This window comes from Mastigoproctus giganteus, chromosome 5, assembly GCF_048544385.1.
Source record: "Mastigoproctus giganteus isolate SK-2022 chromosome 5, ASM4854438v1, whole genome shotgun sequence".
In the NCBI taxonomy this organism is placed as follows: domain Eukaryota; kingdom Metazoa; phylum Arthropoda; class Arachnida; order Uropygi; family Thelyphonidae; genus Mastigoproctus; species Mastigoproctus giganteus.
In genome coordinates, this window is record NC_143579.1 from 114,430,369 (window position 1) to 114,452,821 (window position 22,453).

At 39.7% G+C, this 22,453-nt stretch overlaps 1 protein-coding gene across 6 annotated transcripts in view; it reads right to left on the reverse strand.

The window, feature by feature from the left end:
• LOC150085649 (cilia- and flagella-associated protein 206) overlaps nt 1–22,453 on the reverse strand; it is a 465,016-nt gene that overhangs the window by 421,940 nt on the left and 20,623 nt on the right. The window lies entirely within an intron of this gene.

Here is a 22,453-nt window from a genome sequence, read left to right on the forward strand (position 1 = left end):
CTTCGTAAGAGCACCCCATTGTTCCATTCACTAATCTTGTTGCCCTTCTCTGTACTCGTTCCAGCAGCTCTACATCCTTCCTGAAATGAGGCCTCCAGACCTGCATACAGTACTCAAAGTGTGGTCTGACCATTGCCTTATACAAGGGAATAATCACCTCCTTATCCCTGCTAGAAAAATTCCTATATATCATTGACAATACACCATGAGCTACTCTTGCAGCCCATCTGCACTGCTCAGAGAACTTCATATTTGCCTCCACAACCACCCCCAGGTCCCTTTCATTCTCTACCACTGTCAGTGTAGTACCACAGAGTTGATACATTGTTCTGGGGTTGCTGTTTCCGATATGTATTACTTTACATTTGTCAATGTTAAACTTCATTTGTCACCTCTCAGCCCATCTGCTCAACCTTTCCAGATCCTGTTGCAGCAGCATAGTGTAGTAGTGTCCTTGACAACCCTGCCAACCTTCGTATCATCTGCAAACTTGGACATTAAGCCTGATATACCATCACCAATATCATTTATAAATACAGAAAAAAATAATGGACCAACACTGAACCCTGAGGGACTCCACTAATAACATTTGTCCACGATGAGCAGTGTCCATTGATTACCACTCTCTGTCTTCTCTCCCTCAACCATACCTTTATCCATAGCAGCAATTTGCCTCCAATGCCACACTGCTCCAAATTGTGCAGCAGTCTTTCATGTGCAACAGTATCAAAAGCCTTTCTAAGATCCAAGTATATAATATCAAAGTTATTCCTTGCATCCAGTTCTTTTGTGACTGCATCATAGTATCCAATCAAATTGGTCAGGCAAGACTTCCCCTTAACAAAACCATGCTGTGTCCAAGCTATAACTGAAGTCTTGTCTAGATGATCCTGCAGTGCTTCTTTAACCAGTGCCTCCATTAATTTTCCTGGAACAAAAGTTAAACTCACAGGTCTATAATTACTTGTGTAAGCCTTTGATCCTCCTTTGTGAATTGGGGTCACATTTGCACATCTCCAGTCTGTGGGTACCTCCCCTGAGTCCAAGGAAGCTCTCATAATTATGGCTAAGGGTTTGCTTATTTCCTTCGCTGCCTCCTTTAATATAACTGGATAGATCCCATCCTCCCCAGGTGCCTTTCTTGTCGTTATCTTCAACAATTTCTCCTCCACTTTACTCTCAGTTATTACAAGATTCTCTAGCTTACTGCCAGAGTTGAATACACCTCTGGCATTCCCCTCGCTGAATAACTCCTCATGTGTGAATGTCGATGCAAAATATTCATTTAGTTTGTTAGCTACCTGAGCAGGATCATCAACAGTTGACCCATCGATATCAAGTGGACCAATCTCATTCATCCCCTTCCTTCTAGAGTTTACATAAGTAAAGAACTCTTTGCTGTTTTTCTTTGCATCCCTTGCCAAAGATTTCTCGTAATCTGCCTTCGCCTGCCTAACCTCCTTTGTAACTTGGTTACAGATCAACTTGTATCTATCATAGGCTTCTGTGTCACCTGTAAATTTGTATATATCACATGCATTTTTCTTCTCTGCCATATGTCTGGTTAGTTCATCTGACATCCATTTAGGCCTAAACCTTGAACAATATTTCTTAGTTGGTATGTAAAGCCTAGTAGCTTTCAAGATAAGTTCTTTGAATGCTTCCCATTTTGCATTTGCTGTTGGTAACATCATCAGTTGGTCCCACTGTATAGAATTTAAATACTGTCTCAGTCCATCGTAGTCGCCTTTACGAAAGCAATAACCCTTCCCTTTACCCCTAATGGTAGTTACCTCTTTGAGTAAATCCCACTTCAGCACACTGTGATCACTGCCACCTAGTGGTTCATTTATCTGCAGATTCTTAATGCATGAAGAATCACTACTGATATTCAAATCAAGAGTATTACTCGCTCTAGTTGCCTCCCGAACATGCTGATGTAGAAAACAATCATCCAATAAATCCACAAAAGCCTTGCTAGTGTGTGAGTGACCAGCCCCCAAATTCCAATCAATATCTCGGAAATTAAAATCCCCCATTATAAGACTCTCTGATTTACTTTCCCACTCTATTTCCCTGTAGAGTTTCTTATTATACTCATCAGAGTCATTAGGCCTATAGCACACTCCTACTCTCAATTTTGATCTCCCAATGCTTATGTCACACCAAACTGACTCGACACTGCACTGTCCAGCGATGTCGACTGGCTTCACTTCCTTGGATTTTATGTGTTTCTTAACTAATAGCATAACCCCTCCTCCCTTCCTATCCTGTCTATCCTTTCTGTAGACGTTGTACTCCCCAAATTCCAGTTCTGCATTCCTTATATCTGTGTGACACCACGTCTCTGATATCCCAACAATATCTGCCTTTGATGTTTTGAGAAATACTTCAAATTCATCAAATTTATTTAGTAAACTCCTAGCATTGGTGTACACACAAGTATACATGCACCTGTTTCTATTCTTAGCTACCCTAACACAACCCATGTGTTTACTTGTACCGCAATGACTCCCAGCAGTCTCTGAAATATCCTGCATCTTGTTATTCAGGCTTCTGTTCAATCCAATAGAAGCGGTGCAAGAATCTCTTTCACTTCTGCCAGTGGCTACTGTTAATTTTTTAGTCTTTGTCTGCCCCCAAGCTAGCAGTTTTCCGACCCACCTAACACTGCCTCGATAGCATCAGCAAATATTCTTGCACCCTTCCTATTTAAGTGTATCCCATCCCTGTAGAAGCAGTCTCTCCTGTTAACAAGTACAGTCCAGGCTGAAAAAAATTCTACCTCTTGAGCCTTGCACAATCTTTCCAGGGATGAATTGATCGACAAGGCTCTCATCATATAATCCCTCCTATCGTGTCTGGGCAGAATTGCAGACACTTTCAAATTCAACCCTAATTCATGGCTTTTTTTGAACAGTGACCTGTACTTGTTAAGTAATTCTGCTGGTCTCCTACTCTTGATATCATTAGTGCCAACATGTACAACTATATCACCTTTTGTGCCCTTAAAAGTTGATATCCGCTCTACAATGTCATCAACCTTTGCACCTGGCAGAGGTTGATGACGTTGTAGAGCAGATATCATCCTGAAGAAGTGCTAATTGGAACTGATCATTAACTACTGTACTCATCATACATCACCTTCAAATTTTGACATTGCACTCTCTCTACCCATTTATCAGTCATTTTAGAAAATGTGGTCAACAGTGGTCCAAGTATTGATCCACGGTGAATTCTTTTTCACCTTGTCCTACTCTCAAGAATAACCATTAATCACAACTCTATATTTCCTGCCCTGCAGCCATCCTGTGATTCTTTAACGATTTTCCCAGCTTATACAGTAAGCACTCACGAGGGACAGTCCAATGGTTATCTGAAATCTAAAAAAAAACGTCAAAATTATTTCCTATATCCAATATTAGTAACTCTGTTAAAAAAGCTAACCAGGTTAGCTAAATGTTATTTTTCCTTTATAATGCCTCAGTTATTTTCCCTACTTTGGTGGGGGAGAAAATAATGGTTACTCACTTCACTCTTAGAACTACCTTTATGTATTGCTGACACATTGGCCCTTTTTCAATCCAAGGGAATATCTCCTGAGTCCAGCTGCACCCTCATAATGTCTAGCTGAGTCCAGCGGCACCCTTAATGGGTCAATAATCACTCTCTTACTCCATCCTCAAAATTAGAGGGTATGTGGCATCAACTCCCCAGGCTCCAGATTTTTTTTAATAAACTTCTAAGTCATCAGTGACTCCATATTGTAAGGGTTTTATTGGGATGTCTGAGATGACTGTCATAATTCTCTTCTGAGTAACCAGTACTCACTGATCACTTTTAGTGAACTTTTATGTTCTTCCTGTGCACTGCTGAGTGATGATGCTGTATCACATATTTACATATCGTGATACATCACTAAAGGTCAACTTTGGATAGTATAGGCTCTCAGCAATTGCATGGATCAACAAGTCAGCAATATGACATATGACAATAACACCCCCACTAAAATCAGTCAGTTCAGCTGTATATGTCATGACAAGAACTGACGTGTTGCTCATGATACCTTCCTTACATACCAGTCAAAGTCACTTGTTTAGTCAAGAAAGCTCAGCGGACTAGAACATGAGGGTCCAAATGCTGCTATAAAAGATTCAACGTGAGGCTGTTGAGTAAAGGTAACAAAGTAGAGTGTAAATGATAAACATGAAAATTCCAACTTTAAATTAATGAAAACTTCAAACACACACAAAAAAAAGCTATTAGATGTGATGACGGAAGATATGCATGGGTTAAAGGATATGACAGAAGACACTTTTTGATATCAGACATGAACTTCTGTAAATTAAAAATTTTGGGAAATACATATGAATAAAAATTGTTCCAGAGAGCAGAAGAAGGAGGGATTACTGAGGAATAGGAAAATTTAGTTCTGTGAGTTTGGAACTGGACTGTTGATAGATGTTGACTGGTTGAGGCATGTTTCAGATTGGCGTGGAAGAGAGTGGCAGAATTACATATGCCAATTCAGAAGATCAGTGTCCATGGAAGTACAGAAATACCCCGCACAGTACTGATAATTGGTACCAAAACTGTTCCGTGTTATGTGAAACTGTGCAGATTGAGGTATAATTATAATGAGTTTTAATTGAATGCGTACCAGAGAAACAGTCTATAAACAAATTATAATAAATCTATAAACAATTTGTGCTTGATAGCCAATTAAAAGAGTTAAAATAAATAAAAAAAAAATTGCAAAAATTTTATTAATGAAAAGGTAACATCATGAGAGATGAGAAACCAGCTTTATTGTTTATTTAGGTATTTCAATAATAATGTCTAGTGAAGTCTTTTTTTTTTTTCTCGGGGTACAAGTCTTTGTAGCATCAAATCCCATCTTGTAAAATTTGCCATATCTTGATGCAAATTCAACATTCGGATCTCCATTCATAATCGCCTCGCAGGCCATGTCAACCCCCTCGTAAAACTTTCTCCAATTCTTCTGTTGAAAATTCTTTTGGTGCCATTTCAGTGTTATCCACTTCACAATTGTTTTCCTCTTCTTCATATGCAGTTTGCTCATCAATTTCAAGGAGAGTTGAATCATCTAAGTCACTTGTATGTGAGTCAATGCAGTCACATACATTGGCAGTGTCCAAAGTTTCGAATCCCAAGTCTTTTCCGATCTTCACAATGTCTTCGACAATTGTCTGAATTTGTCATTAAAAACCAGTGAAATCATTTGCCAAATGGGGCAAAACATGCTGCCAAATAGAACACATGTTGTTGGCAGCGATTTCTATAGCCGCGATGCAAATATATTTTTGATTGTATTTAAAGGGGTAAAAAATAAATTGTCAAATGAAAAGTTTGAAAAGTTATCATGTCGTCTCATCAACAGGTTCACTCGTTGTGAACACTGTTGCACATTGCCACTGACTGCCTGAGGGGAGCTACCGGTAAATATGCATGTGTTACAATAGAGTTGGCACTGCAGGATATACGTATGTGTACCTAGGCTATGACAACACATCTGTAGAGTACATGCGGTGCTGGATTAAGGCATGGGCTAACAGGGCCCTTGCCCGGGATGCCATTCTTTAAGGGGGCGCCAAATTTTACAAATCATGGAATATATATATATATAGCCTTAGTAAAGGTGGCACCGAAAAATCTTTTTGCCCGAAGCGTGAAAATACCTTGGTCCGGCACTGAGTACATGTCTAGGCTATTGAATGAGTTTTAATATGTACAGCAAATTTTCGACTTAAACTTAACTGAAAACCGTGTTTTTCAGTTAAGTATAGTGAAACCCATGCTGTTTGAAACTGTGCTAAGCAAGGTATTGCTGTATCTGTAGAAAAATAAGTATCTATTTTTCTACAGATATACAGAAGCCCTATTTTGAAATGAGCTATTTTCACTGGCCTATTTTAAACAGAGCTATTTTCACTGCACTATTTTCAAAAAGAGTCGAGCATGAGACAGAGCAGGTTTTTTGGGGCGAAGTACTTCACATATGGAAACAATATTCCATAGTAGAGTGGATTTGGGAGTTGTACAGTCAGTAGCTGTTTAAAAGGAAAGTAACATTAAAAACAAACAAGAAAACCCAGCTTTTTGATGCAGAGACGACAATACTTACAAACTATTGTCTTCTATGCATCAAAAACCAATATGGTTTCTGTCAGTGGAACAACACTAACAGAAACCATACTGGCAATCATTAATCAGATGGAAGGTTTTAGCATTGTGTAAGGGTTGGAAGGTGAGAATTTTTAACTTTACTTTGGTATGAGCAGAGGTATGTGCAATGGCATGATAACTGGATAGGATAGGGGAAGATTTCAGTTTTTTTTAAAAACTGGCTGGATGTGTGCAAATTCCATGCAGTGTAACAAACACCACAGTGGAATAAAAAAAAGTGTAATAAGGCTGAGAAAACAGGTGCTGAGGAAAAAAGGATGGATTTCCTCTGACATGATCAGTGGAAACATCGGAGGAGGAAGATTTAAAAAAAAAACTAATCCATCCAAGAAAAAGGAAACAGAAATTAAGTAGAATTTCCCATGCCTGTAATGCCACAAGGGTGAGCATGTGCCACAAAAGGGAGGTTCCAATGGAGAAAAGAACACCACCAGTTGTGATCTCAGGTATATTAAGGACCAATAATCATTATGGTGCAGAGAAGAGCACTGCTCTTCTCTCCACCCGTTCTAGCAGATCCACATCCTTCATAAAATGTATGTAGTATCCAAATGTGGCCTAATCAATGCCTTATATAATGGGATAAAAACCCTCTTTATTCCCAAGGGCAAAATTTCTGTATATCACTAATAAAACCCCATGGGTGGTCTTGGCAGGTTGTCGGCACTGCTCAGAGAGCTTCATACCTAACTGCACAATTCTCCACTGGTCTTTTTCATTCTCGACTACCCTGAGCATGGTAGTACTACACAGTACATTAATCTGGGATTACTGCTCCCACATGATGTACCTTACATTTCTCAATATAAAACTAATCTTGCTGCTTCTCAGTCCATCTTCAAATTTTCTATATCTTACTACAGTGTATAATCTAATTATTGTGATTAACCACCCTGCCAACCTTCACATCATTGGCATTAGCATTAGTAGAGGCATATGATGCAAGAAAGCAAGCATATGCAGTATCAGCCAAAAAAAAAAAAAAAAAAACCCTCCCATTTCATCCCTCCATTCGTTCCAAATGCCTGTCCAGTTCAGCCTTAAATTTATTTAGGCTATTAGCTTCTACAACAAAAGATGGAAGCCTGTTCCACCAATCAACTACCTGCTGGCTAAAGGCAAATTTCTGCACATCTATTCTACAACTATCTTTCCTCAATTTGAAACTGTGCCTCCTCAGGTTCTTAGTCCAAGACAAAGAATCCCATCAGCATTCAGCTTGCTCAACCCATTCAAGGCCTTATACACCTCAATCAGATCACCTCACAGGTGCCTACTCTCCAGGCGCTGCAATTTGCAGAACTTAAGCCTTTCTTGGTAAGAGCAACCATTTGTTCCACGCACCAATCTTGTTGCCCTTTTTTGTACTCGTTCTAGCAACTCTAGATCCTTCCTAAAATGAGGCCTCCAGACCTGTACACAGTACTCTAGGTGTGGCCTGACCATTGCCTTGTATAACAGGATTATCACCTCCCTGTCCCTGCTAGCAAAATTATTATATATCATTGACAAGACTCCATGACCTGCCCTGGCAGCTCTTTTTCACTTTCCACTTCCCTGGGTGTAGTACGACCCAGTTGGTACATTTCTCTTCGGTTATTGCTACCCATATGCAGTACTTTGCATTTGTTAATGTTAAATTCCAGTTGCCACTTCTCAGCCCATTTTCCCAAATTATCTAGATCCAGTTGGAGTAGCATACTATCAATACTGTGGTTAACAACCCTGCCAACCTTTGTATCAACTGCAAATTTGGACATTAAACCTGATATACCTGATATATAATTATTTTTGGCATCAATATCACTGATAAATATACAAAACAAAAATGGGCCCAACACCAAACCCTGGGGAACTCCACTAATAACATTTGTCCACAAAGAGCATCCATTGATTACCACTCTCTGTTGTCTCCCACTCAATCATCCTTTTATCCATTTAGCAGCTTACCCTTGATGCCATACCTCTCCAATTTGTACAGCAGTCTTCCATGTGCAACAGTATCAAAAGCTTTCCTGAAATCCAAGTACATGATATCAAAATTATTTTCGGCATTCAGTTCCTTTGTGAACACATCATAGTATCCAATCAAATTGGTCAGACAAGACTTCCCTTTGACAAACCCATGCTGTGTCTTAACTATTACTGCAGTCTTGTCTAGATGATCCTGCAATGCTTCTTTAACTGGTTATTCCATTATTTTCGCTGGAACACAAGTTAAATTAACAGGATTGTAGTTACTTGTGTCACCTTTTGAACCGCCTTTGTGAAATGGAGATACATTTGCACACCTCCAATCCATGGGGACTTCCGCTGAGTCCAAGGAAGCTCTCATAATTATGGCTAATGTTTGCTTACTTACTTACTTTGCTGCCTCTTTTAATATAACTGGATAGATCCCGACCACCCAAGGTGCCTTCCTTATGTTTAACTTCAACAATTTCTCCTCCACTTTGCTCCCGGTTAGCTTTTGATAAACTCTGGCACTCCCCTCATTGAATAACTCCTCATGTGTGAATGTAGATGCAAAATACTCATTCAGTTTATCAGCTACCTGAGCATGATCATCAATAGTCAATCCATCTATGTTAAGTGGTCCAATCTGATTCATCCCTTTCCTTCTAGAGTTTACATAAGTAAAGAACTCCTTGCTGTTTTTCTTTGCATTCTTTGCCAAAGATTTCTCATAATTTGCCTTCGCCTGCCTAACCTCCTTTGTGACTTGATTACAGACTAGTTTATACCTGCCATAGGTTTCTGTATCGTCTGATACTTTATATGCATCCCATACATTCTTCTTCTTCTCTGCCACTAGCCTCGTTAATTCATCCGACATCCGGCACCTCCGTAGCCAGGTGGGAAGGAGCAACAGTGCATAGCACACGCTTCTTGATTAGACCGGGGTTCGAGCCCGTCACCACCAAATACGGAGGATGCGGAAAGGTCAGGGAATGACCACCGCATATCCCCGGAGCAATATGGCCTTAGTTGCTAATGTTCCTAAAAAAAAAAAAAAAAAAAAACAATCTGACATCCATTTAGGCCTAAACCTTTAACAGTATTTCTTAGTTGGAATGAAAAGCCTAGTAGCCTCTAAAATTAAATCCCTGAAGGCTTCCCATTTAGAATTCACTGTTAGTAACGTCATCAGTTGATTTCACTGTACAGAATTTAAAAACTGTCTGAGACCTCTGTAGTCACCTTTACGAAAGCAAAAGCCCTTCCCTTTAGCCTTGATGGTAGTTACATCTTTAAATAATTCCCACATCAATTCATTGTGATCACTTGTCGCCCAGTGGTTCCTTTATCTGCAGATTCTTAATGCATGAAGAATCACTACTGATAATCAGATCAAGAGTATTACTACCTCTTGTTGCCTCTCAAACATGTTGTTGTAGAAAACAGTCATCCAATAAATCCACAAAAGTCTTGCTAGTGTGTGAGTGACCAAACCACAAGTTCCAGTCTATATCTGGAAAGTTAAAATCTCCCATTATAAGACATTCTGATTTACTGGTCCACTTTATTACTCTACACAACTGCTCATTATACTCATCAGATTCATTAGGCCTATAACACACACCTACTCTCATTTTTCCTTTCCCAGTGCTTATTTCACACCAAACAGACTCAACACTGCATTGTCCACCAACATCAATTGGATGGACTTCCTTAGATTCTATGTGTTTTTTAACTAAGAGCATAACTCCTCCTCCCTTCCTGTCCTGTCAATCCTTTCTGTACACATTGTACTCCCCAAATTCCAATTCTGCATTGTTTATAAATGTGTGACACCACATCTCTGATATCCCAACAATATCTGCCTTTGATGTCTTGACCAGCACTTCAAGCTCATCAAATTTATTAATTATATACTCCTAGCATTGGTGTAAATGCAAGTATACATGCACCTGTTTCTGCTCCTAGCCACCCTAACACAGCCCATGTATTTACTTGTTCCACTATGACTCCAAGCAGTCCTGGAAAACTCCATTACCTTGCTTCCCAGTCTACTTCCCATTCTAATAGAAGCAGTGCAAGAATCACTTTTGCCTCTGCCTGTGACCACTGTTAACCTTTTAGTTTGTGTATCCCTCCACACTAGCAGTTTTACGACCAACCTAACACTGCCTCGATAACATCAGTAATTCTTGCACCCTTTCTATTTAAGTCTATCCCATCCATGTAGAAGCAGTATCTCCTATCAAAAAGGACAGACCAGGCTGAAAAAAATTCTACCCCTTGAGCCTTGCACAATCTCTCCAGGGCCAAATTGATTGACAAGGCTCTCATCACATACTCCCTCCTATTATGTCTGGGTAGAATTGTAGACACTTTCACAGTCATCCCTAACTCGCAACTTTTTTTCAACACTGACCTGTACTTGTTGAGTAAATTTGCAGATCTCTTACTCTTAATGTCATTAGTTCCAACATGTACAACAATATCACCTTTTGTACCGTGAAAAGATTATATCTGCTCTACAACGTCATCAACTTTTTCCCCTGGCAGACATACCCTGGTCCTGTTCCACATCTCCCTGACAATAGTCACCAACAATAACTAATTTCTTTGGGACCAGTGCTTTCTGCCTTGGAGATTGCCTCTGTGTTGCCTGATGCATAGGAGTGAGCTGTGTTGTTGAGTTGTTGGGCAGCTGAGAGCCTGATGGGGACCTCATATTAATTTCTTCGAGGGCATTTACCTGCTCTCATAGATGCTCATCAGAATGCTGATTTGGTGCCTAATTTCTTGACACTCCAGACACCTAGCACACACAAAGGCATCCTCCTTGGATAGATCATGTCCTGATTTAGAAAGGTCGGCAAATATTTCACATTTCGCACATTTTTTGAGACTGGGAGGCATTGGAGAATTGTCCCCTTCGTTTCTCCCCCAAGCCACAGCACTCTCGCTAGTCTGTGATCTTTGTTTCTCAGCTCTAGTCTGGGTCATGATTTTCGTTTAAATACAATTTAATTAACAATGAAATTTAATAAGATTAATAATATTTTTGATTAATTGATAATACTATAAGAAGCTAACAGATTCCTAATATAGTGCTTCGTAATACGCTATCTAGTTTAACTTTATACCTTACGCTATCAGTTCGAGATATATATACGTTAAGCTATTTCTTATTGACTACATTATGGCGGCTAGTTCAACAATATTGGCGGCAACACCGGGAGTTGTAACTTCCAAAAATTGCTGGTTAAATTCAAAATAAGAAGCTAATGAACGCTACTAAACCTATTTAATATCTCCATAAAACACAATGTACTATATTAAATAACGAAGAATACGTTAAAAATTTTAAAAAATACTTACCCTTTTACAGCAGCCAAAAATCCACCGCCTGTACTGTTCTAATCTGCATACTATGACATTAAGCCTGATATGCTTTCATTAATACTATGACATTAAGCCTGATATGCTTTCATTAATACTATGACATTAAGTCTGATATGCTTTCATTAATATCATTAATCTATATAATATTGGTGTAAATATACCATAGAACACTCTTAAACGAAAAAACTATGTTTGTAGTGTAAAAGGGCATCATTTTATCTGTATCTCATATTGTGCTCATCCTTCACAACGAGTTATCGCGTATTGCACTACCTCGAATAAGTAACACTTCAGTAAAAGTGAAGACTATTGTTACTTGTTCTCAGTGAGCACCGCCACCCAGACGGCACCGTTTCAGGGATTGTTGGCCTTTCATCGGTTGGTGGGCAGGTACCCTGGTATTGCAGACTTACACTACAAACGTAGTTTTTTTGTTTAAGAGTTTTCTATGGTGTATTTACACCAATACTAGCATTTACTTTGACTTAAACATTAATAAACATAGACAACAACAATGGACTCACTACTGAACCCTGATGGGACTCTGCTAATAATTTTAGTCCAAGAAGAGCAGTGCTCATTGATAATCACTCCGTCTTCTCCCATTCAACCATCCCTTTACCCATTGTAGTACCTTGTCCTTAAAGCTACACTGCCCAACTAGTATAGCAGGATATATGTGCAATGGTAACAAAAGCTTTCCTGAAATCTAAGTATATGATATTAAAATCATTTTCTGCATCCAGTCTAGCATTAGTAGAGGTATATGATGCAAGAAAGCAAGCTTATGCAGCATCAGCCAAAAAAAAAAAAAAAAAAAAACCCTCCTATTTCACCTCTCCGTTCATTCCAAATACCTGTCCAGCTCAGCCTTAAATTTATTTAGGCTATCAACTTCCACAACAAAGGATGGAAGTCTGTTCCACCAACCAACTACTAGCTGGCTAAAGGCAAAAGGCAGTTTCTTTGTTACTGTGTCATAGTATCCAATCAGACTGGTCAGGCAAGGTCACTATGTAACAAATCCAAGGTGTGAATCCAGTATAACTACATTCTTGTCTAGATGGTCCTGTATTACTTCTTTAACCCATTATTTGCAAGCAACAGAAGTCAAGATAGAAGGTCTGTAGTCAGTACTATGGCTAAAGGTTTGATTACCTCTTTTCCTATGTCCCTTAATATAACGGTATATATATCCCAAGTGTTTTTTTTCTTTGTATTTAGTTTCCACAATTTCTCTTACACTGTTTTCTCAATTATCACAATATCATTCAATTCCATATTAGAATTTGATACACTTCTGACATCCCCAACCCTAAAATATTTGTTCGTGAAAGTAGATTCAAAATAGCTATTCAGTTTATCAAATCTGAACAGGATCATTAACAGTTAGACCATTCATATCTAGGGGACCAATGTGATTTGTCCTCTTCCTTCTGGCATTAAATAAAGATGTCTTTATTGGCCAGAATATGGTGCAAAGAAGCCTGAGGCTTACACTGCACTGGCCAAAAAAATTTCTGAGTTACCCTGTGTGTGTGTGTGTGTGTGTGTGTGTGTGTGTGTGTGTGTGTGTGTGTGTGTGTGTGTGTGTGTGTGTGTGTGTGTGTGTGTGTGTGTGTGTGTGTGTGTGTGAGAGAGAGAGAGAGAGAGAGAGAGAGGTAGAAAGAAATCACCAAGAAAGATAATATCCAGCTTATGACCATGGGTTTGCCAAGCCCAGCTGGTTATCATCATTCTTCTCTTTCTTGGTGATTCCTTTCTACTTCTCTTTTTTTTTTTTCTTCTCTCTCTCTCTCTCTCTCTCTCTCTCACACACACACACACACACACAGGGTAACTTGGAAATTTTTTTTTTTCTGACCAGTGCAGCATAAGCCTCCTCAGGTTCCTTGCACCATATGAATAATAATAAGAAGAAAATTAACGTAAGTCTGCAATTTCATGTACTGTATTTATTTCAAATGAATTATTTACCTGCCATGTTGATTAACTGGATCTTTGTTTCATATTTATATTTGGCAGTTACAAAATAGTTTGTTCATACAATATATTTCAATTTTTTCTCAAGATAAGTAATTTTTATAATGAAAACTATAACAATGTGAAACTTATTTGTTAGCATTTCTTATAAATATCATGAAACTTATCTCCTAATCCGTATGGTTAAAATATGATGTAGAAATTAAAATTGGAAATTTTTTTCCCATTTTAATTTTTTTTTCCTTGGGAAAAAAGTACACTCTGTTACTGTGATTTAGAATTTAAAGTTTATTTCCAAAATTTCAGAACGATTTTGTTATTTTTGTTTGTTCTTTCATTATATTATATGTGAGACATGCAATTCTTTTCTTTTTCAAATAAATTAATAATAAATATTTACGCCTCATTTTCTTTTTTAATCCAAATATTCTGGGGTGGCAAATTTGATTTCACTTACTGACAACACATAGGGTCACAGTGGTCCTGTGTTTTGTAAATTATTAAAATCATTATATAGAATAACAAGTCATTATTGTATTGTATTATTTTCTAAAGTGATATTATAAATATTGAAATGTGTAATATATTAAAACACTTTTTATTCCTTACCACAATCGGCTGTTCTTATGCTACGTAGGTAGGCACACTGATAATTAAGGAATTAATATTTATAAAGACAAAAAAAAAATATGCAAATAATTTACATGATATAAATATTAAATATTTTTAATAATAACAGAAACACAGACTTCGCATGCAGATGCACTGAGGAAACCACAAAACAAGGAGGCTAATGCAAAGGTGTCCCAGCAGAGTAAGCAACCTTTACTTAGAGCCCCCAACCTGATGGTAGACACTAATGCCACCTAGACAAGTGAGGAACTGAAGACAATCATCATGACTCAACTAAAGGAAGACCTGAAAACGACAAGAATAATGAGCATAAGAAAAACAAGGAATGTAGGAGTCCTAAAATAGAGACCAAAACTAGGCAAGACATAGATAATAACATTATGACAAACATAAAAATTGCTACGATGGGACTCATGGCTGAGCCTCTGAAAAGGTGGGGCCCCCTCGATCCTAGTCTTCAACATGGATAAAGACATCATGGCTAAACAACTGGAAGATGAGATAATCACAAGGAACCTGCAAATGTCTAACTCAGGAGAAGAACAGGGGAGACTTGTGCAGCCAAAATATTACACAAAGTCAAGAACAGGCTCGAATCACAACTGGATTGTGGAGCTAGTCCCAGCTGGTTGGCATGGGTTGTGTTAGGGTAGCTAAGAATAGAAATAGGTGCATGTATACTTGCGTGTATACCAATGCTAGGAGTTTAGTAAATAATTTGATGAATTTGAGGTATTGCTCAAAACATCAAAGGAGATATTGTTGGGATATCAGAGACTTGGTGTCACACAGATATAAGGAATGCAGAACTGGAATTTGGGGAGTACAACGTCTACAGAAAGGATAGACTGGATAGGAAGGGAGGAGGGGTTATGCTATTAGTTAAGAAATACATAAAATCCAAGGTAGTGAAGCCAGTGGACATCGCTGGACAGTGCAGTGTCGAGTCAGTTTGGTGTGACATAAGTATTGGGAGATCAAAATTGAGAGTAGGTGTGTGCTATAGGCCTAATGACTCTGATGAGTATAATAAGAAACTGTACAGGGAAATAGAGTGGGCCAGTAAATCAGAGAGTCTTATAATGGGAGATTTTAATTTCCCAGATAGTGACTGGAATTTGGGGGCTGGTCATTCACACACTAGCAAGGCTTTTGTGGATTTATTGGATGATTGTTTTCTACATCAGCATTTTCGGGAGGCAGCTAGAGGGAGGAATACTCTTGATTTGATTATCAGCAGTGATTCTTCATGCATTAAGAATCTGCAGATAAATGAACCACTAGGTGGCAGTGATCACAGTTTGCTGAAGTGGGATTTACTCAAAGAGGTAACTACCATTAGGGATAAAGGGAAGGGTTATTGCTTTCGTAAAGGCGACTACGATGAACTGAGACAGTATTTAAATTCTATACAGTGGGACCAACTGATGATGTTACCAACAGCAAATGCAAAATGGGAAGCATTCAAAGAACTTATCTTGGAAGCTACTAGGCTTTACATACCAACTAAGAAATATTGTTCAAGGTTTAGGCCTAAATGGATGTCAGATGAACTGATGAGGCATATGGCAGAGAAGAAACGTGCATGGGATACATACAAATTAACACACGACACAGAGGCCTATGATAGATACAAGTTGATCTGTAACCAAGTTACAAAGGAGGTTAGGCAGGCGAAGGCAGATTACGAGAAATCTTTGGCAAGGGATGCAAAGAAAAACAGCAAAGAGTTCTTTACTTATGTAAACTCTAGAAGGAAGGGGAGGAATCAGATTGGTCCACTTGATATCGATGGGTCAACTGTTGATGATCCTGCTCAGGTAGCTAACAAACTAAATGAATATTTTGCATCGACATTCACACATGAGAAGTTATTTAGCGAGGGGAAAGCCAGAGGTGTATTCAACTCTAGCAGTAAGCTAGAGAATCTTGTAATAACCGAGAGTAAAGTAGAGGAGAAATTGTTGAAGATAAACACAAGAAAGGCACCCGGGGTGGATGGGATCTATCCAGTTATATTAAAGGAGGCAGCAGAGGAAGTAAGCAAACCCTTAGCCATAATTATGAGAGCTTCCTTGGACTCAGGGGAGGTACCCACAGACTGGAGATGTGCAAATGTGACCCCAATTCACAAAGGAGGATCAAAGGCTAACACAAGCACTGCAGGATCATTTAGAAAAGATTTCAGTTATAGCTCGGACACAGCATGGTTTTGTTAAGGGGAAGTCTTGCCTGACCAATTTGATTGGATACTATGATGCAGTCACAAAGGAACTGGATGCAGGGAATAACTTTGATATTAAATACTTGGATCTTAGAAAGGCTTTTGATACTGTTGCACATGGAAGACTGCTGCACAAATTGGAGCAGTGTGACATTGGAGGCAAATTGCTGCTGTGGATAAAGGGGGTGGCTGAGGAGGAGAAGACAGAGAGTGGTAATCAATGGACACTGCTCGTCGTGGACTAATGTTATTAGTGGAGTCCCTCAGGGCTCAGTGTTGGGTCCATTATTGTTTTATGTATTCATAAATGATATTGATGATGGTATATCAAGCTTAATGTCTAAGTTTGCACACGATACAAAGGTAGGCAGGGTTGTCAAGGGCACTACTGACACTATGCTGCTGCAACAGGATCTGGAAAGGTTGAGAAGATGGGCTGAGAGGTGGCAAATGAAGTTTAACATTGACAAATGTAAAGTACTACACATGGAAAACAGCAACCCCAGAGCAATGTATCAACTCTGTGGTACTACACTGACAAGGTATAAGGTATGTTCGTGTCAGACGGCACCTGGGATTTCTCCCATCTCCGCGTGTGTTTCGCTGTATCGAGGACAGTACACTGTCAAGCCAGAGACTTGAAAGTGTGTGGGTCGTGTCTGTGCAGTGTGATATGTTGTGCCCATTGTTTATCCGGCTTATTGGCTGCCAGGCCCCTAGTGGGGCCCGACGTTGCCCATACCCTGCCACGTGGAGGCTAGCCGGGTGTATCCACTATCACAACAATTTGCTCTGGCAGGTCCTGCCACCTAGTTTCCTGGGATTTCAGTGGCTAGGGCCTATTTAAAAAAAAAAAAAAAGTTTATGCATTTGACATTAATGCTTAATGGGATTGCTGTTAGGAAATCGCTGGTTAGGGTTGAACACTAAAGAGATGTGTTAAAGGCCAAATAGGTCGGGCAAAATTTTGATGTTATTAAATTTAGACATGTAACGCTAGATAAAAGCTAATAGTGTTAGATATCTTAGAGATTTGCACAAAACCTGTAGAATTTAGACGTTGGTTATAATTTGGTGGCATTGTTAAGGGGTGTACTCGGTCGATTTAGTGAGAGAGGGGGGAGAGATTGAAGACTGGTGAGGAAACAGATAGAAGAATAGGGACGGATAGAGTAGGCATCCCCAAAGAGGTCAGTGGAGACGACCCCCACCAGGCGAAATATGGGGGGTAGGCAGGGAGGAGAGGAGACAGAGATCTGTCTCCTCCATTTGCTGCCTGGGGATGGGGTTTTAAAGGAAACCAGGTTAGAGTACCCAGTTCGGATCGCCAATGGCGTGTTGGCAGCAAAGCCGCAGAATGTCTTCGTCGGTGTCATGTCCAAGGAGTGTCGAATCCGGTATGAAAGTCCAGCTGCCCATCCCGCTCTGGGGGTGGGATATGTTAGCTGGCAGTGGGGAATCTACCAGGTGAAGGGGGGGGGAGACACATACATTTACTTCATTCGTAATGTGCATTCTCACTCTACTTGCATTCTTTTTTTTTGTATTTATTTATTTATTTATTTTTTATTTTTATTTTATTATTTTTATTTTATTTCTTTTTTATACTTTTTTTCTTATTTTATAATTTTTTTTATATATATATATTTTTTTTTATTTTTTTTTATTTATTTATTATTATTATTATTTATTTTTTTTGTTATTTCACTCATCTCATTCATCTTTTTCTCACACACCAGGAGGGGATGCAATGATGGGTAGCGTAAATTTAAATACTAATTAAAACCAGGGTTAGTGTGTACTTAACTTAGCATTTGTGTTCTTTTCTCTCACGCTTGCACTTTTATTCATTCTTCTAGCTCTCATCTCATTTATTCGACTCTTTCTTTCTGCACTGCACTCTCTGGGCACCGCAACTTACTGTTATTCTTCAGTTGTGGTGCAGGCCTAGCTGCAAGGTTTTTTTTTTTTTTTTTTTGCAGGCCAGGGGAGAATGAAGTGATAGTGTTTATGTGGTTTGTAAATGTTTGTTGGTACAGTATATATAAAGTAATGTAAGTTATTTTTAACTTTGTATTCTTTCGGCCAATTACATTTGCTCTTCTGCTCATTCCCATTCACTTTCTCTGCATGCATTCCCATCCCCCTCCCCTACATTGGTTTGGGGCCCCAGGTTCCTACACATGGCATGGTAGTCATGGGGAGTTTTGTTATGTCAGGTTTCTGTCAGGGTGCAGAATACTGCTATCCTAACAGTTTTTAAGTCATCATCTGGGCGTGGTGGGAAACTTGGGCAATTTTACTATTGATTATTGTTTAATTGCTGGGGCTGAATTGCCATTCTTTGCATCGCTCTGCGCATTTCGAAAACTTTCTGTGTGAAAGATGTAAAAGCTTTATAATTTTGCTCTTCTATGATGAAGAGATGTTCTTCTCCCCTGGGAAGGGGACCAATCTGTGCTATTAGCTCTGTTCTGGGGATGTCATATATTATACATTCATAGAGAATGTGTGCCCAGTCTTCACTTTCGCCACAGGTGCAGTTTGGGTCATCGGTCAGGCCTAAGGAGGTTAGTTTTGCCTTTAGGGAGCCGTGCCCTGTCAATATAAATGTTGTAAAAAGTCCAGGGGCATACCACTTAGGTGGCTTTGGGCTAACCATTGACACCAGTGGCAGAAACCGTTTGGTGACCAGACCTCTGGTTTCCTGCTTCCACTTTGTTTGCCATAGCTCGTGGAGCTTTGTGGCTATTCTTTTTTCTTTCATCATTGAAGGTATTGGTTGTATCAAGGGCTATCCCCAGAAATTCTGTGGGTATGCCCTTTTTAAATCTATAATATAAGCCTCTTTTGGTTACTTCCAGGTAAAGTGGGGGAGTTCCGGCCAGCAACTGTAGTGCAGGTGTGCTTACTGTGCGACATGCTCTGGTAATAGTGAGTAGTATTGTCCTTTGTATCGATTCTAATTTATTCCTATTTCTTACTATGGCCGAGCGGATGAACCACGCACCGGCTCCATAGGTGATAACAGGTAGGAACATTGTATATGACACGGTATATGATTGCCAAGGTCTTTCTTTTGAGTCCCCAGTCTGCTCGACTGATCCTGGCAATCATACCTGCATAATTTCGCACAAAGTTAATTTTGAATCAAAGACCACTCCAAGATATTTTAGTTCTGTTACCATTTTTATAGTGTACTACACTGACAGTGGTAGAGAATGAAAGGGACCTGGGGTGGTTGTGCAGGCAGATATGAAGTTCTCTGAGCAGTGCAGACGGGCTGCAAGAGTAGCTCATGTGTATTGTCAATGATATATAGGAATTTTTCTAGCAGGGATAAGGAGGTGATTATTCCCTTGTATAAGGCAATGGTCAGGCCACACCTAGAGTACTGTATACAGGTCTGGAGGCCTCATTTTAAGAAGGATGTAGAGCTGCCGGAACGAGTACAGAGAAGGGCAACAAGATTAGTGAATGGAACAAAGGGGTGCTCTTACGAAGAAAGGCTTAAGTTTTGCAAATTACAGTGTCTGGAGACTAGGCACAAGCGAGGTGATCTGATAGAGGTGTATAAAGCATTGAATGGTTTGAGCATGCTCAATGCTGATGGAATTCTTCCTCTCGCTCAGAATAATCACCTGAGAAGGCATAAATTCAAATTGAGGAAAGACAGATGTAGGATAGACGTGCGGAAATTTGCCTTTAGCCAGCGAGTGGTTGGTTGGTTGGTGGAACAGACTTCCATCCCTTGTCGTGGAAGTTGATAGCCTAAATAAGTTTAAGGCTCAGCTGGACAGGTATTTTGAATGAACAGAGGGGTGAAGTGGAAGTGGTTTTTTTTTTTTTTTTTTTTTCGGCTGATGCTGCATAAGCTTGCTTTCTTGCATCAAATGCCTCTACTAATGCTAATGCTGAAGTATTGAAAAGCCAGACAAGACTGTACGTTGACTGGAGCAGTCATAGATTTCGGGAGCATGTGTCCATATCTAAGTGCTATAAATGCATAAATGCTGCAGGTTCGGTCACACCTCCCATACATGCACCCAGTCCACACCAACGTGTGGAGACTGTTCTGCCAAAAGGGCACGAGTATAAAAACTGCCCCAACAAAGAGCAACAACCTGTTTCTGCGAACTGTAAGTCCCTGAAGCTGGAGCACTCACATTCTATTAGAGATCCAAAATTCCCCACCTTCATAAAAACAAAAAGTCTTTACCAGTCTAGAACCGACTATGGCTATACAAGCTAAAGGGTATACACAATAAGGTTACTAATATTCCAACAGAAAGCACAGCGGGCCAGGGCAGTACCCGAACAACTCAGAAGAAAGGCTGACAAAGAAAATGCCGATATCTTAATCATACAGGAGCCATACACCCACACAAGCGAAGTGAAGGGATACCCAGGGATGTACAAAATGGTGCAAAATGAGGAGGAGAACCGGTGGGCTGCAATACTAGTACGAAACTCCAACCTGACTGTAACAAAAATAACCCAACTATGAATGGCCTGGGCTGCTTGTGCACACATCACTTCAACCACTAGGTCATTTTTATGTTGTCTCCTTGTACTGCTGGCCGGAAGAGGAGATCACCCCTGCAATCAGTTACCAGACACTACTGAATACACTCCCCGACTAGAAGACAAAATATTGCATGCCTCTCCTATCTGGTGTTTGACTGTGCCAGGCCAGTCCAGATAGGAGAGGCACACATATTGGGCAACGGTCGAGGAGTTCCTGGTAAATTCTCCTATGGTAGTATTAAATGACCCATGCCACTTACCAACCTTCTGTAACACTGTGGGAGGCCACAATAGATATGTCGTTGGCAACCACCAATGTGGCCGGACATGTTGTGGACTGGGCAGTTCAAGGCTCTTGGACGACATCAGACCATGGAGTGCTTACTTACCATATCAACTGGACAGTTAGTCAAACACATGAACTGTTTTATGGTTAACAAGGCTAACTGGGAACTCTTTGGGAGGCCGCTGCACCAAGTGGTGGGGCATTGGATGGAGGATGACCAATGACTTGACCCAAATGAGATCCAGAGGAAGGTCACAAAAATTATCACTTATGCTAGCGAAACAGCCATGAAGAGGAAGATTCCAACCTTGGATGCGATCCCCTGGTGAACCAAGAAATTGAATCATTAAGAGAGCAGGTCATAAAGGCAAGAAAAGAGTTTCAAAGGGCGAGATGTATCTGGCTGGAGCTGGAAGTAAGACTGTTAAGGGAAAGATACAATATTGTTAGAAATAGCTACATGGGCCTGATACACAAAAGTAAGAGGAAGGCCTGGGAGCACCTGGTCAACACAGATGGAAACACTGATTCCTGGGGAGCAGTCTACAAGGTTGTTACTAACAAACTCCCCAGAGCAAAATCATAAATGCGACTAGACACTCTTTCTTTCTTTTCCTATTAATAGGAAAAGAAAGAAAGAGTCTTTATATACATATATATATATATATATTGTGAATAGCTATTGAGGTATTGATTGACATTATGATGCATGTGTATCCGCACGAGTGTCTTTAAAAATAAAAATACAGTAATGAAAAATTAATATTTTGTAAATAAACAATTTATGCACTAGTCCGCCCATGATTCTAAAGAAAAAAGGTCAGGTTGACCCTCCACTTCAGGAAGGGTTCAAGCTTCCATGGGTTTCAAGTGGAGGTACCCTGACCATTATGGAAAGCGTTCATTAGGGAATGTGCTTTTAGGGCAAGTTACCACTGATGCAAGTGACCATTAGTGCTTCTGAGATTAGGACAGGTGATATTAGACCGATGTTATCATCTGTTGTGTTCACGCACCAATCAGTACATCGTTTGCCACACCTATCTGTCGATAAATATGTCATTCTTGACCTGCTCCAGACCGATAGCACCTACTGTCTGTTTACTGAGCGAGCAGCGCTAGAGTGCGGTATTGGCAAACTAATTTTCCAGGTAAGTTAGCCGACGTTTCCCACGGTTCTCATGTTAGCTTTCTTTACCTTTGTCTGTAATTCCTTTTTTTATTCCTGAAATGTTAAT